The sequence below is a fragment of the Carcharodon carcharias genome, chromosome 8 (genome assembly GCF_017639515.1).
Source record: "Carcharodon carcharias isolate sCarCar2 chromosome 8, sCarCar2.pri, whole genome shotgun sequence".
In the NCBI taxonomy this organism is placed as follows: Eukaryota; Metazoa; Chordata; class Chondrichthyes; order Lamniformes; family Lamnidae; genus Carcharodon; species Carcharodon carcharias.
In genome coordinates this window covers 102,749,807-102,766,871 of record NC_054474.1, presented here as the reverse complement: position 1 = coordinate 102,766,871, position 17,065 = coordinate 102,749,807, and the positions used below count along the sequence as shown (strand labels likewise).

Sequence of the window (17,065 nt, the reverse complement as noted above, 5' to 3'; positions counted from 1 at the left end):
GGGAGTACTGTGTACAGTTTAGGTCTCCTTGAAGAAAGGTTATAATTGCATTGGAAAGAGTTCAGAGAGAGTTCACTTGACTGATACCTGGGATGGCGGAGGGGGCGGTTATCTTATGAGGAAAGGTTGGACAGGCTGGGCCTGTATCCATTGAAGCTTAGAAGAATGAGATGTAATCTTATTGAAACATATACGATCTCGAGGGGTCTTGACAGGGTGGATGCTGGAAATATATTTCCTCTTTGGAATAGAGTAGAACTAGGGGGCATGGTTTAAAAATAAGAGGCCTTCCATTTAAGATGGAGACAAGGAGAAAGGTTTTTCTCTGAGGGTTGAGTGTGTTCAGAACTCTCTTCCTAGAGAATGGTGAAGGTTTGATCACTGAATATTTTTAAGGCAGAGGTAGATGAATTCTTCACTAATAAGGGAGTCAAAAGCTATTGGAAGTAGGTGAGAATGTGGAGTTGAAGCAAAAATCAGATTAGCCATGATTTTATTGAATGGCAGGACAGGCTCATGGGGCCGAATGGTCGTGTACTGCTACTAAATCGTATGTTCGTATGTAGACTGATCCCTACCAACTGTCAATATCAGTATAATTAAAAAGTAAACATTTTTGGGTGTTGCTTCTTTGAGCAATTTTGGAAGGTGGTCAACTCAAGTCTGAGGAAGAAAATGTGTCAATGTAAGACAAATATTTCAGTTTCTAGAATTTCCATCCAAAAGTATATAAATACCAAAATGTGTGGACAGATAAGAAATACATCTGTTCAAAAGAATTGGCAAAAAATTTGAATGTTGAACTTTTTAAACATGCCTGAAATGTGTTCAATGGATGGTTGTTGACACATGGCAGAAATTTGGTTGTTGCTCCATTTTGTTAAGTAATATATCTTTTGTGTTTCTTATATGATGCAGAGGGAAGGTTTTTATGTTTTGGACTCGAGCCCTGGCCCTCAAAATTGTCCATTTTTAAAAAAAATTCTGTTTAATGTTTAAATTCTGTTATGGAGATTATCTTAAATTAAGAAAGATTGAGTTCATGGATCTTCAGTAGGTTTAAGACTATTGGTTCTAGCCCATGTTAGTGAATGAAGGGCACATAAGTGAAAAGAAGGTCATAGTCTCCTGAGAATAGGCTTTACAAGATAAACATAGAAAATGTTGAACATGCACATCATCTAAAGGTTAACATTTTTGCTGACTTTCTTCATCAGAACTGAACATTTTCAATTTTATTGCATATTTTTTGCATTTTTGACACTGAGTTTTTATTTCAGCAAACAAAATCAAACATACAATTCTGACACAGTTCAGGCTTTGAATCTGGTGTTTGACAAACTTGTTATATATTTGCAGAAGGCAATTACTTTGGCTTTGAGTCAGAAGGTTATGGGTTAAGCCCTATTTCAGAGACTTGAGCGCATAATCCAAGCTGATAATTCAGTGCAGTACTGAGGGAGTGCAGCATCACTAGATGTGCCTTTTTGGATGAGATATTAATGTGAGGCTCCAACTGCCCTCTCGAATGGATGTAAAATATCCCATGCACTACTGAAAGAAAGAACAGGGGAGTTTTCTTCATGCCAGGCCAACATTTATCCCTCAACCAACACCATTAAAATGATATTTGGTCTTTTATCTCAATGCTGCTTGTAGGGTTTACTGAGTATAAATTGGCTGCCACATTTTCCCTCATTATGGCAATTGCTACTCTTCAAGACTAATTAATTGGCTGTGAGGTGCTCTTGGACATCCTGAGATTGTTAAAGGCACTATTTAAATGCACATTCTTTTTTCTTCCTAACCAATGATTTCCAAAGACTTGAAACATATGGGTTTATTTTTCACTTCCTTTTCCTAACAAAAATTCCTGCTTCACCTTCATAAGATAATGGCTGTATTAAATGTACCTTGGCATTATATAAGAACAAATGGCTTTGCACCATGCTCATTGCAATACTATCCTAAAGAGACTTTACTTTTCTTATAGTGAGGATCATTTAGAATGAATCGCATTTTTACGTATGATAGAAACATAGTAACAGGAATAGCCCATTCAGACTTTTCCTCCATCCTATCAGATCATGGTTGATCTATACATAACTTCATCTACCTGCCTTGGTTCCATAATCTTTAATACTCTTATTTTGAAATTCTCAATTAATCTAATTTCAATGGCTTTTTGTGGGAGAGTATTCCAGATTTCCACTATCCTTTGTGTAAAGAAATGCTTCCTAACATAATGGGCTGGATTTTCAATCTGGCAGCAGGAATCTGATGGCCAGATCGTTTCTGGGACCCAATCCCACGCCATGTCAGCATCAGTGGCGAGTCACTATTTTTAAGACCCTAACTGGCCTGTAGGTGAGTTCAGCACCCAAATAGCAGCTTGGAGGTGGGACCTCCTGATAGGATGATTCTTAAAAAAACACAGCAGTATTAATGAATTTACTCTTGTCTGGAAGATTGGAGCAGGCAGGAGACCATAGGGCCAGCAGCTTCACAGCCCACACAAGTGCCCAAACCTCACTCCTGAGGTATTCAAGCCACTGTGCTTAAGGGAAAGTAACTTTATACCACTGTCTGAGCACCTGAGTTTAACTGTTAGTTTTTTATACATGATCTTCTTCAGCAGCCACAGTGGTTGATGGCTTCCCGCTGTGCTCCCGACATCTGTGCACTGATAACGTCCCAACACCTGCTTGACAACAAGGTAAAGACCAAGGTTGGCTTCTTCAAACAGAGATTTATTTTGGTGCAGAAAACTCAACAGGATCCTTGCCTCACCTGCTTTCCCTTTATACTCTTTTGAGCAACCAATTAAATTATATTAATAAAAATTAGGGACAAATTAAGAAGCAGCCCCTTAAAAGGATACTGCAAAAAGAAAAAGCCAACCTTAAAGGAAACTTATAAAATTCAAAATAAAACGTGATTAAGGGGGTCAATGGAGCACTCCAGTCCCCGCGGGCACGCAAGGCCTCAATCATGACGGCATACACCGCATGCTCTTTCTCCAGGGACACCCAGCTGGGAACACAACCGCAGAAGAGGGGCAGGCAGTCGGGATGGAGTTTTCCCTTTTTATACATACCAAATGGATACTTGGCTTGATCGCTAATAATTACCAGTCGAACTCCTTGTGAGTTAACTATTTCCTTCCCCAACAGATTCCCCTCTTAGGATGAAAGTAACCCTTAAGTATCTATAAAAAAAATGGATCTTCTTTCCTGTAACACAAACATCAATATATATTTTTCTATTCAATAAATCCTCCTTAGTCCCCCTTATGAGAAAGAATACATGTATAGATATGTCCACACAGAAAAAAAAATCATTTTCCTCTTCTCAAAGGAAAGGATGTCCCTCTGAGGATCTGCAATAACTTTTTGGGGCTCGCTCCTCTTTTCATGAAGCAGTCGGACAATTGGTAGTTGCTATAAATCCATTTGACCTTGGCAAACTCCTTATTCTCGAGCATCTGTTTAAAGTTTGCAATATCAATTCACAATCTCTTTTTGTTAATGCACTTTGTAGAGTGAACATTTTTCCAAAGTGACATTGTCTATAACACATTCGATAGGTACCATTTCTGAATACCCTGTTCCATGTAAAATTTCTGCCAGCATCTTTGGTAAGAAGAATGCTACAGCTATTGTCTCAACAAGGGAGAGAGTTTCTGCTGTCAACGTACTTTTTACAACTCTTTGTATCTTTTTAGATTCCCATACCTTTTTCCCCACCCTTGAGAAATATTATAAATCCTCCTGCACTCGAAAACCCATCACATAGATTTGCATTAGACACTAAACACAATCAGTTTCATTTTTCTAACGTTATACCAAAACGAGAATTTCAAAATGCGATGCTCCATTTTTAATTTTGTCAATGTTTTGTTTGCTCGAATAATTTCTTCAACCTTGGGATTGTTCTTTTTAGTGCTCAATTCCAAAATGTCAAAACTGACATCTGGCCTTGTTTGTTTGCCTAGCCAATTGAGTGACCCAGTTAGATTTCTGAGTTCCTCTTTTTCTGTTTTAGAACCTGCTGTATCTTTCTGGGAGGCCCTACCACGACTAATTGCAATGGGATTGACATTCTCTAAGTAGGAATGCTGATGTAAAGTGATGTGTGATCCACTCTGCCTAATTTCCAATCCAATGTATTTAAACGCACCAGAAGTGTGACTTCCAACCTTGAACTCTGTCCTGAGCCCATTAATCACAACTGTTTCAAATTCGCTACTACCACCCCACAGAAAATTGTCTACATGCATCATAAAGGTGTCTGTAAGTTTCTCTCCATGGTGCCAATAAAACATTGCCAGGTCTGCTTTCAACTGAAGACAGCCCAAGTTTAATAAAACTGACCTCACTGAGAAATAACAAACTCTGGAGATGTTATTTAAACCATCTATACATTTATTTAACTTCCAGAGTGTCCCTTCTGCATTTGGCACCTCTTTTGGTGGACAGAGAAAATCTTCCCTTTGAAGTTGGTGTCCCTGCAAAAAGGCAGATTTAATATCAATTGACTTGCATTCCCAAGCATTTGTGGCTAACAGAGATAAGAAGATCTTCAGAATAACTTTTCCTGCCATAGGTGAATCTAATCTTATATCCTGGTCACCCAGTTTTTCCTCAAAACCTCATGCCACTAGCCTGACTTTAGCTTTTTAAATCCCATCAGGATGCACCTTTTCCGTGCATATCCATCTATGAGATAGAGCTGGTTGTCCCCTATCTGGCACATCTGTGTGTACCACAAATTCTTTCCAACCATGTACTTCTTGCTGTTTGGCATCCTTTATTAATTTATCGTCTAATGTTTTTGAACTACTGAGATTTCTGCTACTTGTAGCACTGCTAGTCTGTGCCATATTCCTTGACCTAATTAAACTATGTCCACTATCCTGCCTTCTGCCCCTCTCCGGAATGTTACTGCTTGATCTCGCTCTCCTATTTATAGATGTTCTTTCAATAATTTGCGATCTCTTCCTAGAGGCATGTACACTCCCAGACCTACTGTCTGAACTGACATTACATCTCTGTGTCTTCCATTTTTGTACTTCATGTTCCCAATCCAGAGGCCTAACATCCTGCCCTTTATCTTGTACATTTAACCAGTTTTTATATTTTCGAGTGGCTTTCTCTGCTCTACATAAATCGTCATATCCCTCCATTGGCCAGCCCCATTCTGGTAAGTATGTAACTTTAGTGCCAGCTTTTGGCAGCCTGGGACAAATTGCTTCATCTTCAGATACCCTGTCAACCTCAGCAACCTGGTCCTCTCAATCATGCAACATAGGGGTATGAGAAGTACATGGTTCCTCATTACTTCCTATAACCCTTTCCGGACCTGCAAATTTGTAATCTGTGCCAACTAACTTTGATGAGTGACCCGAATAGTCTGGCACCCATGCTGTAAAACTGACTGTTTTACCATCTTTACCAAAACCTTTCCAGGGGGCCTTTCTACTCGTCAAGCCCTTTTCTTTTATACTAGACCATGGCCTGAATTTTTCTGTCGGCGAGTTGGGGCGGGGCCTGCTTGCCGACGCAGGATGATGTCGGGGGGGGATCCCCGACGTCATCCTGCCCCATTTAAATATTCAGGAAGGCGGGCGGACAGCGAAATCATCTGTCCACCCGCTGACCTATCAATGGCCAATTGAGGAAATTGACAAGGTAGTTAAACCAATTAAAGGCCCTGCCCATCCAAACTTAAGGTTGGTGGGTAGGCCAGGAGCCCCAGCGGGTTTTTGAAAAAACATGAAACCTCATCCACCGGTGGGATGAGGTTTCATGTCTGTTTTTAAAAAGTTTAGTAAAGTTTTAGTCAAATTTATTAACATGTCCCATCTCATGTGACATTGTCACATGAGGGGGACATGTTAATAATTTTTTTATTATTCTATTTTTGACATTTAAAACACTGTCAGTGATCTCCTTGAGACAGCACTTAGTCTCAGGGAGATGTGTGCTCTTTTGTGCGCATGCAGTTGGGGAATCCCTCCCCCCCACACAGGAAGTGCACTGCGCTTCCCGTCGGGCAGCCTGCTAGGCGGGCCTTAATTGGCCCGCCCACTTAAAATGGCGGCGGGGCCCGTTTCGGCGGTGGCGATCGGCTGCCCGCCCGCCCGCCGCCGCGCCGTTGGGCCTGCCCGCCCATCAAGGGCAAAATTCTGCCCCATGTCTCCCGAATTAAAAATCATTTCCAATGGTCGTACATTGTGTCTTAGAGCTCACCGAATTCTTTCTGAAACATCAGCTTTGAAGAATGATATTCTACCTGTGCATAGTGCATTTAAATGCTCAGAAAAGGTAGAGCTAATCGTAGTTCCTTCCCAAGCTGGGGGATGATCGCTTAGGACTGAAGGAATTTTCGGATTTCTACCAAAAACCAACTGATATGAACTATAGCCTCCAACCACCTGCAGTGAATTCTTGGTGTGGACGGCTCATGCCAGAGCAGATGTTAATTTATAGCTTGGTCCATCTGCCAAAATTTTAAAAGCAAAAAAACTGCGGAAACAGAAATACCTGGAAAAACTCAGCAGGTTTCGCAGCATTGGCGGAGAAGAACAAAGTTGACGTTTCGAGTCCTCATGAGCCTTCAACCGAACTAAGTAAAAATAGAAGAGGGGTGAAATATAAGCTGGTTTAAGGTGGGGGGGTGGGGGAGAGAAGTGGGGGGATGGGGGGTGGTTGTAGGGACAAGCAAGCAGTGATAGGAGCAGATAATCAAAAGAGCTGCTCTACATTGGAGAAACCAAATGCAGACTGGGCGACCGCTTTGCAGAACACCTTCGGTCTGACCGCAAGAATGACCCAGACCTTCCTGTCGCTTGCCACTTTAACACTCCACCCTGCTCTCTTGCCCACATGTCTGTCCTTGGCTTGCTGCATTGTTCCAGTGAAGCTCAACGCAAACTGGAGGAACAGCTCCTCATCTTCCGACTAGGCACTTTACAGCCTTCCGGACTGAATATTGAGTTCAACAACTTTAGATCTTGAACTCCCTCCTCCATCCCCATTCCGTTTCTTCCCCCTCCCTTTTTTTTGAATAATTTATATAGATTTTTCTTTTCCCACCTATTTCCATTATTTTTAAATCTATACCTTTTGTGCCCTTTTAGTCTTATTTCCCCCACCCCCACTAGAGCTATCTGTACCGTGCTATCCATTCTTAATTAGCACATTCTTTTAGATAATATCACTACCTTCAACACCTCTTTGTTCTTTTGTCTGTGACATATTTTGATTATCTGCTCCTATCACTGCTTGCTTGTCCCTACAACCACCCTCCACCACCCCCCCACCTTAAACCAGCTTATATTTCACCCCTCTCCTATTTTTACTTAGTTCTGTTGAAGGGTCATGAGGACTCAAAACGTCAACATTGTTCTTCTCTGCCAGTGCTGCCAGACCTGCTGAGTTTTTCCAGGTATTTCTGTTTTTGTTTTGCCAAAATTTTAAGAAGCATCTCACCTATAACCCCATGATTCCTTTCACACACATTGTTACTAAAAGGGTTTTGTGCTGCTGTATTCATAACTAATATATTCATGTTTTCACACATATCCCAAAACTCATCATTAGCAAATCCCGCCACCCCCGCCCCCCCCCCCCCCCCCCCCCCCCCCCCCCCAAACAACAGTGAAGGAACAGTGAAAAAAACGCAGAGGAGCAAGGAACAATCAAAAGTAGAACACCTGAATTGGAAGAGGGCTCATTTCAATGGAATGAGAAGGGATCGAGCAAGGGTAAAATAGAACCAAAGACTGACAGGATAAACTGTAATGTAACAATGAGTGATCTTTCAGGAGGAGATTGTTCAGGTACAGACAAGATACATTCCAACAAGGGTGAAAGGTAGAGATGATGAGGGAATCTGAGATTATGATGAAATAAAACAGAGGGTGTATGATGCATGTCAGGTGAATTCTTCAAGAGAACCTTGTCAAATACAACAAGTTGAAAGTGGAAGTGGGAAGGAAAATAAGACTGGCAAAGAAAACATATGAGAATAGAATGGCAGTCAACATAAAAGAGAATCTAAAAATCTTCTACCGGCATATAAATAATAAACACATGCTAGGAGGTGAAGTAGGTCTTATCAGGGGCAAAGAGGGTAATAAATGCTTCGAGGTGCAGGACAAGGCTAGAATATTTAATGAGTACTTGGTATCGGTGTTTACTCAGAAAAGGAGTCTGACAAGTTATCTGTGAAAGCAGAGACAGTACAGGTAATGGATAGTGTGAAAATTAAGAGTCAGGCAGTACTAGAAATGTTGACTATGCTTCAAGTGTTAAAAATGTTTTCACACAGCGAGTAGTTAGGGTTTGGAATGCACTGTCTGGAAGTGTGATGGAGGCAGGTTCAACTGAGACATTGAAGAGGGCATTGGATGATTATCTAAATTATAAACAATGTGCAGGGTCACTGGGAAAAGGCAGGAGATTGGCACTGAGTTAAAATGCTCAGAGAGCCAGTGCAAACATGATGGGCTGAATGGCCTCCACCTACACCGTAATGATTCTGTGATTATATTGAGGAATTTTGCCGGTGGTCCCAATCTAGTCCCTATCCGCTTTACCTGATCCACAATTATCTTTTCTTTACCGTGCATGATTTTCGACTGGCTAAACTTTAAGGCCAAATCTACAAAATGTAAAATAAAAATTTTCTTTTCTTCATCCCACATCTTTAAACCCATCGCCACAACTTCATTGAAATCCCTTGCTTAGGGTACGCTCACTATGGGCTGCGACGATGTCCTTCTGTATTCCTTACATATATCACATCTATCGCTTATCTCCTCTATAGGTTTAGTGTATTCTCTATCCCTTATTACTGCATCCCTTGGCAAAATTTTTAATCTTTGAGAAGGGGGGCAAACTGCTGATGCAATTTTAACACAATTAGCTTTTTGTCTTCTAAATTCCTATCCCCTGACATTAGTAACACTTCTTTAACCCCCTTAGTGGAAAATTTAAGTTTCATTAAAGGAATACAGTAGTGTCCTGATCACGTAAATTACAAACCCACAGGTTTTCCAAATACAATAGCTGTCATTTTCCATGTCCAGCTTCATTTGCGCTTTCTTCATCGATGGCCTGCTCAACAGTAGCGTAGTACAGAGTAGGTATTTTGCTAGACACTACGTCCGTACTGATGAAATGATTGACTCCAGCTATCTTACAGGGAATCATTCCTTTTTTAAAGATTTTAGTGTATTATCATCTCCAAATCTAAAACTGACATTTGTTCTAGCACCGTGAGTCTTTCCGCAAATTTAACTCCTATCAAAACTAGAAGTCTGTCCATATTCGATACTTTGGCGCAATCTAGTAACTTAAATGCCAACATTGACTGGGGAATTTAGAAGCATAGAACCATAGAACACTACAGCACAGAAAACAGGCCATTCGGCCCTTCTAGTCTGTGCCGAAATATTATTCCGCTAGTCCCATTGACCTGCACCTAGTCCATAACCCTCCAGACCTCTCCCATCCATGTACCTATCCAATTTATTCTTAAAACTTAAGAGTGAGCCCGCATTTACCATGTCAGATGGTACCTCGTTCCACAGTCTCACCACTCTCTGAGGGAAGAAGTTCCCCCTAATGTTCCCCCTAAACCTTTCCCCTTTCACCCTAAAGCCATGTCCTTGCGTGTTTATCTCTCTTAATCTAAGTGGAAAGAGCCTACTCGCATTTACTCTGTCTATACCCCTCATAATTCTATTAAATCTCCCCTCATTCTCCTACGCTCCAATGAATAAAGTCCTAACCTATTTAATCTTTCCCTATAACTCAACTCCTTAAGACCCGGCAACATCCTAGTAAATATTCTCTGCACTCTCTCAATCTTGCTGATATCTTTCCTGTAGTTAGGCGACCAGAACTGCACACAATTCTCCGAAGTTGGCCTCACCAATGTCCTGTACAACCTCACCATAACATCCCAACTCCTATACTCAATACTTTGATTTATGAAGGCCAGTATGCCAAAAGCTTTCTTTAAAACCTTGTCTACCTGTGACGCCACTTTCAGGGAATTATGTATCTGGACTCCAAGATCCCTTTGTTCCTCCGCACTCCTCAGTGCCCAACCATTTATTGTGTATGTTCCACCTTGGTTTGACCTTCCAAAATGTAACACCTCACACTTTTCCACATTAAATTCCATCTGCCATTTTCTGGCCCATTTCTCCAATTGGTCCAGATCTCTCTGCAAGCTTTGAAAGCCTTCCTCGCTGTCCACAACACCTTCAATCTTAGTGTCATCAGCAAACTTGCTGATCCAATTCACCACATTATCATCCAAGTCATTGATATAGACAACAAACAACAATTTCTAGATGGAATTTTTGCAGTCTTGCATATGGTCTACTGAATTCTATTATGTAATCTTCTATGGAATTATCTCCAACTTTCTAAATTTGTCAAAATTTGACCATGCTTCATGGGCACTTAATAAATCATCCTTCTGCTAGATCTTATCCGGAAAATCTAATAATGTTTCCAAACCTTCATCTGTTTCCAAATGCTCAGGCTGCAACTCCGAAAATACTTTGCATCTTATTTTGCTTTTGTATGGCAACATAAGTGCCAAGGCCATTCCTTGCTTTTTCTTTGGCAAGGACATAACCTGTGTCCACATAGTTACTTCATTCCTCCATTGTTCATAGGGTTCACTCTTAGAAAACATCGGTGGGCAATCATACCCCAAAACTCTACATTTTGATTCAGCCATTCTCCAAAGTTACTCCAAACTACTCTTCTCAAAGTTAACTCCAAATACAGTCTTTTGTCTGAAGAAAGCTTAGTTTATAATATTTTACTTACAAGTAGGAACCAACCACTGCTACCACTGATCATGTCTCAATACCTGCTTGACAATAGGATAAAGACCAAGACTGGCTTCTTCAAACAGAGTTTTATTTTGGTGCATAAAACTCAACAGAATCCTTGCCTCACCTGTTTCCCTTTTTATAAATACCAAATGGGTTACTTAGTTTGTTAACTAATAATTACCTACTGAACTTCTTGTGAGTTAACTGTTTCCTTCCCCAACATGCACTAACATGCCTCAGCCATTTGCTGTTCCCGTTATTAACTTTGCAAAGTTGATTCCATCTCTTCCAGCCTATGAACAAGATCTTCAATGATCTTAAGAGCAATTTAATTGGAACTGAACAGGTGGCCAGCAGCACCCTCCCTTTAAATATTCCAACCTCTCCCAGAGGATTCCGAAGTTTGACATGTCATCCAAATGCATGATTTTCAACGTCCATCCACTCTTGACCTTGCCCCCAGGGCGATTAAAAATCCATTCCAATCTTTTTCCAGATGTTTAGATACGGCTGGAAAGCAACCTTTTCTGTGTTGTGAGCGTGCAACTTGTCAGCATTTGATGCCAACAACTGCCATTTTTGGGGATGAGCATGCTGAGAGGTGTGTGGATCATGCAGGGTTGTCTGCTCAAGATTGTTGAATGGGAGAAAGACCCGTGTGATATAGTATGTGAATCTCTGAAGGTCCTTAACCAGTGCCACATGGATATTGCAAAATTGGAGTATCAGGATATATTACCAGTATAAGTAAATATGAAAATATATTACCAGTATGATTAAATACAAAAAAAACTGTATTTTCATAAAGCATTGGTTAGACCTCATTTTGAATTGCACCTTAAGTTTTAGTCTCCACACATATTAGGTGAATAAAGGCCCTGGTTCACAATTGGGTCACTAGACTGATACCTGGTTAGCTATCACAATAGGATAAGAGAGCTGGGGAATTTTACTGTTGAAAACGAGAGTCTTTGAGGTGATTTGACTGAGGTCACTCAAATAATGAAAAGATTAGATTGAGTCGTTGTGGATAGGCTATTTGAGTTCAATGGGTTTGGAAGGAGCCATGATATGGTGATAATGCATAATATAACATTATATAAATTTAGATGTTAGATCTTTCTTTTCACAATTCATCTTTGGAACAAGTTGTCAGATCATGTACAAGTGCAAATTCAGCACAAACATTTAAAAGGGTGCTGAACACGTACCTAAGTGTGGCTGATGTAACCATATAGGAGGTATATGGTTAATGAATGTTGTGGTCTCCTGACACATGACCTTTGGTGTTCAGAGAGAAATTTCTCCAGCTTTTTTCCTAACTTGGTCTCAGATTGTTTTGTCCTTTTGCTTTTGTTTTGTGTTCCCCAGGAGGTGCATGGTAAGTTGGTGGAGGAGAAGGGGCCTAGGAAAGCGGACAAATGGGAGGAGGCCATGGTTTATACCATGACTGTGTGGAATGGACTCAATAGTTGTATTTTTTTGTTTGTTCTGTTAAAAAATGGCAAGGAATGAATCCCTCTCCCTTCATTTGTGCTCCTACCCACTGCTAGTGCCATCCAAAGTGATTCTAGTTGCTATATGTTGTAGGTGGAAATTCTTGTGAGGATGGAGGCTGGAATCAATTCACTGAGCAGCAAGACTTTGGTAGGAGCAATATGAAGGAGGGAACTGAATGGCACTGAAGGGTAGAGACAAGAGGACAAATGGATGGCAAAGACGGAATTAGCTAGCAATGAAGGGGACAGTGAAGGAGCAAATGGATGGCAATGAAAGAAAGTAGAAAGAAGCCACAAGCTGGGAGTGACACTTTAGGGTGGAGAGAAGGGCCAACATTAATTGGGAAGTAGTGTAAAAGGAGAAGGCCAGCACTAAAAGAAGGGAAAGGGGTTCTAAATTGAACTGAGAGTTACAGGGGTAAAGAGTATCAACTTGAGCCAAGGGAGGGCATAGTGACAGCTTGAACTGAGGGAGGGTAGAGTGACAGCTTGAACTGAGGGAGGACAAAGTGACAGTTTGAACTGAGGGAGGGTAGAGTGACAGCTTGAAGCGAGGGAGGGTAGAGTGACAGCTTAAATCAAGGGAGAGGGCAGAGTGACAGCTTGAACTGAGGGAGGGCAGAGTGACAGCTTGAACTGAGGGAGGGCAGAGTGACAGCTTGAACTGAGGGAGGGCAGAGTGACAGCTTGAACTGAGGGAGGGCAGAGTGACAGCTTGAACTGAGGGAGGGCAAGGAGACAGCTTTAGTCGAGGGAGAGGGTAGAATGACAGCTTGAACTGAGGGAGGACAGAGTGACAGCTTGAACCGAAAGAGAGCAGAGTGGCAGCTTGAACCAAAGGAGAGTAGAGTGGCAGCTTGAACCAGGGAGAGTAGAGTGACAGTTTGAACCGAGGGAGAGGTTAGAGTGACAGCTTGAACCAAGGGAGGTGTTAGGAACTAGAGATAGCTTGTGGGTGTTAGGAACAAGTTTTCACTTTAAGTTTAAGTCAAATTTATATTTCTGTACTCGTGTGTTAAGGGAACTTGAGTTTTAGTTTCATTTTAAACTGATGCTTGCAACTATGTGGGGGAGGGGGGGTGCGGGGTTTGTTTGTATACCTACATTCTGATGAGGTTTTATGACTCTTGAAGTAGGAAAGACGAAGCTGTTGCCAAGCAACAGAGGGGCCCACAGAGACAGAGCAGCAGCTTTAGTTGAGTTGGAAGCTGCTGCCAGGAGAAGCGGGATACAGGAGAGGGAACTGCAGGGAGCAAGTTCTAAAGAATGAAAAGAAAATTCCTAAAACCAAGGAGTGGAACAGGAGAAAGGTCCCAGGAAGACAGTGAAGTCAAGGGAGAAGAACAGAAATCTGAACCAGGTCCTGCTCAGTGAAGTTAAAGTAAGGAGCAGAGGAGAAGTCTCCAAATTAAAGAGAGAAAGCTGCAGGAAGCAGACTTAAAGCAAAATAGGCTTGCGAGAACTGAGAAGGAGACAGTTATAACACAGGACTATTTGCATGCCAGACAGCATAAGCAGCAGGTGATAGACAGAGCCAAACAATTCCGCAACCAATGGATTAGATATAAGCTCTGAAGTCCTGCTACATCCAGTCGTGAATGGTGCTGGACAATTAAACAACTCACTGGAGGAGGAGGCTCCACAAATATCCCCAAACTCAATGATGGGGAGCCCAGCAGATCAGTGCAGAAGATAAGGCTGAAGCATTTGCTACAATCATCAGCCAGAAGTGTCAAGTGGATGATCCATCTCGGCCTCCTCCGGAGTTCCCCAGCATCACAGATGCCAGTCTTCAGCTATTTTGATTCACTCCACGTTATATCAAGAAATGGCTGAAGTCACTGGATACTGTAAAGGTATGAGCCCTGACAATATTCTGGCAATAGTACTGAAGACCTGTGCTCCAGAACTTGTCACACCCCTAGCCAAGGTGTTCCAGTACAACTACAAGACTTGCATCTACCCGGCTTTGTGGAAAATTGCCCAGATATGCCCTGTACACAAAAAGCAGGATAAATCCAACCCAGCCAATGACTGCCCCATCAGTCTACTCTTGCTCATCAGTAAAGTGATGGAAGGGCTCATCATCAGTGCTATCAAGCAGCACTTGCTTAGCAATAACCTGCTCACTGTTGCCCAGTTTGGGTTCCGCCAGGGCCACTCAGCTCCTGATCTCATTACAGCCTTGGTTCAAACATGGACAAAATAGCTGGAACTGCCTCTGAGGTGAGAGCGACTGCCTTTGATATCAAGGCCGCATTTGACCAAGTGTGGCATCAAGGAGCCTGAGCAAAACTGGAGTCAATGGGAATCAGTGGGATAACTCTCCACTAGTTGGAATGACACCTTGGAAAGGAAGATGGTTGTGGTTGTTGGAGGCCAGTCATCTCAGCTCCAGGACATCACTGCAGGAGTTCTATAGGATAGTGTCCTCGGCCCAACCATCTTCAGCTGTTTCATTAATGACCTTTGTTCCATCATAACGTCAGAAGTGGGGATGTTTGCTGATGATTGCACAATGTTGAGCACCACTCACGACTCCTCAGATACTGAAGCAGTCCATGTCCAAATGCAGCAAGACCTGGACAATACCCAGGCTTGGGCTGACAAGTGGCAAGTAACATTCATGACACACAAGTGCCAGGCAATAACCATCTCCAACAAGAGAGAATCTAATCCTCTCCTCTTGATGTTCAATGGCATTACTATCACTCAATTCCCCACTATCAACATCCTGGGGGTCACAATTGACCAGAAACTGAACTGAACTAGCCATATAAACACTGTGGCTACAAGAACAAGGCAGATGCTTGGAATCCTGTGGTGAGTAACTCACCTCCTGACTCTCCGAAGCCTGTTCACCGTTTACAAGGCACAAGTCAAGAGTGTGATGGAATACTCCCCACTTGCCTGGATGAGTGCAGCTCCCACAACACTCAAGAAGCTTGACACCATCCAGGACAAAGCAGCACGCCTACTTGGCACCCCATCCACAAACATTCACTCCCTCCACCACTGACGCACAGTAGCAACAGTGTGTACCATCTACAAGATGCACTGCGGGAATTCACCAAGGGTCCTTCAGCTGCACCTTTCAAAATCATGACCACTACCATCTGGAAGGACATGGGCAGCAGATAAATGGGAACACCACCACCTGGAGGTTCCCCTCCAAGCCACACACCATCCTGATTTGGAAATAAATTGTTGTTCCTTCACTGTCGCTGGGTCAAAATCCTTGAACTCCCTTCCTAACAGCACTGTGGTTGTACCTACACCACATGGACTGCAGTGGTTCAAGAAGGCAGCTCACCACCACCTTCTCAAGGGCAACTGGGGATGAGCAATGAATGCTGGCCCAGCCAGCAAAGCCCATATCCTGTGAATGAATAAAAAAAATGGGCATGTGAAGCAGTGATGTTCTGTTGGTATGGCTTAGAATCTGAGAGAGAGTGCATAGAAGGCAAAGCTTGAATGCACATGGCAATCCAGAGGAAAGGAACATCAGAGGGACCGATCAAAACCCTGGAGGTGGACCGTTGTGGAAGGTGTCTGAGGGAAAGAAAGAGCATCGCTTGGGTGAAGATTCCAAAGCGTGTTCTTTGAGAGTGGAATTGGAAACCCTTGTGTAAAAATGGAGTTCAGTGAGACCGGTTGGCTCACAGTGTGACAAGCTTCTGGGCAGAGCTGATGAGGGATCCGTAGCATCTATTTGAGTTGGCACCTGTCATTTGGTTTGAGTGTGGTGTGTCTGACCACAGGTTGCCTAGTAGTCAACATGGATGTTGTACTTGCTGTGAACTTTAGAATATAATGTAGCTTTTGTAACTTGCGTTATCCTTACGAACCTGTATATACCTGTAAAGGAATAGTTGCAGGTAAAGGAGTATTTTAATATCGTTCATCTTTTCTTGTTTAATAAATATTTTATTCTTTTGTTAAAATTTCATCAGCTGACTCCTGTGACTCTGTTCAGTAGCTGCCCTCCACGTTTCTTAACAAAAAATAAAAGTTAGGGTCTATCTAGCCAGGTTCCACCCAGGGATTTGACTTGTCCAGTAGTCATATCAGTTACGATTGTATTTAGGTGGACATTTGTCTGGGATTATTGTAATAATGTGGGATTGGAAATCCTTGTCTCTTGGTGAGATATGTAAATTGTTAAAAAAAACAAGTATGTGGAGTTACTGAGGTACCGGATATAGGAATTGGAGCTGTTGTGAGGTATATTATACAGGTTGAAATTTGAAATGGCTTTGGCTGTTGCCAAGACTTTCTTGGAAGTGGAAGATGTCACTGTGGGGTATTTGAAACCTTTGTCCAAGGCTCAGCCGAGAGAGCTAGCAGGTAAAGTGCTGGTAGAAATAAAATTGGAATTTCATAAGGCTGATATGGTTAAAGTACTTACTCAGCATTTAAAATTAGAGGAAGAGACACCTGAAACTTGTGTGTCACAGCTGGAGGTAGAAAGACTTCAGTTGCGGATGAAACAGCTTGATATCAATAAAGATAGGGAAAGGCAGAAACTTGAATTGGGAGAAAGAGAAATGAAAAAAAGTTGTAAAACAAAAGGACAGATTAAAGGAAATAGAAGCAAAAAGCTTCAATGGGAGAAAGAGGAGCAAGAAAAAAAAATAAAAGATTGCAAGAAATAGAAATGTGGAAGCTTGAACTTCAACTTCAATGAGATAGCTTAGCAAGC

General features: G+C 42.0%; 1 protein-coding gene across 1 annotated transcript in view; it reads left to right on the top strand.

Moving 5' to 3' along the window:
- Window positions 1-17,065, top strand: part of LOC121281476 (ran-binding protein 17-like) — a gene marked incomplete at its 5' end in the record, with an annotated part of 1,080,904 nt that overhangs the window by 147,512 nt on the left and 916,327 nt on the right. The window lies entirely within an intron of this gene.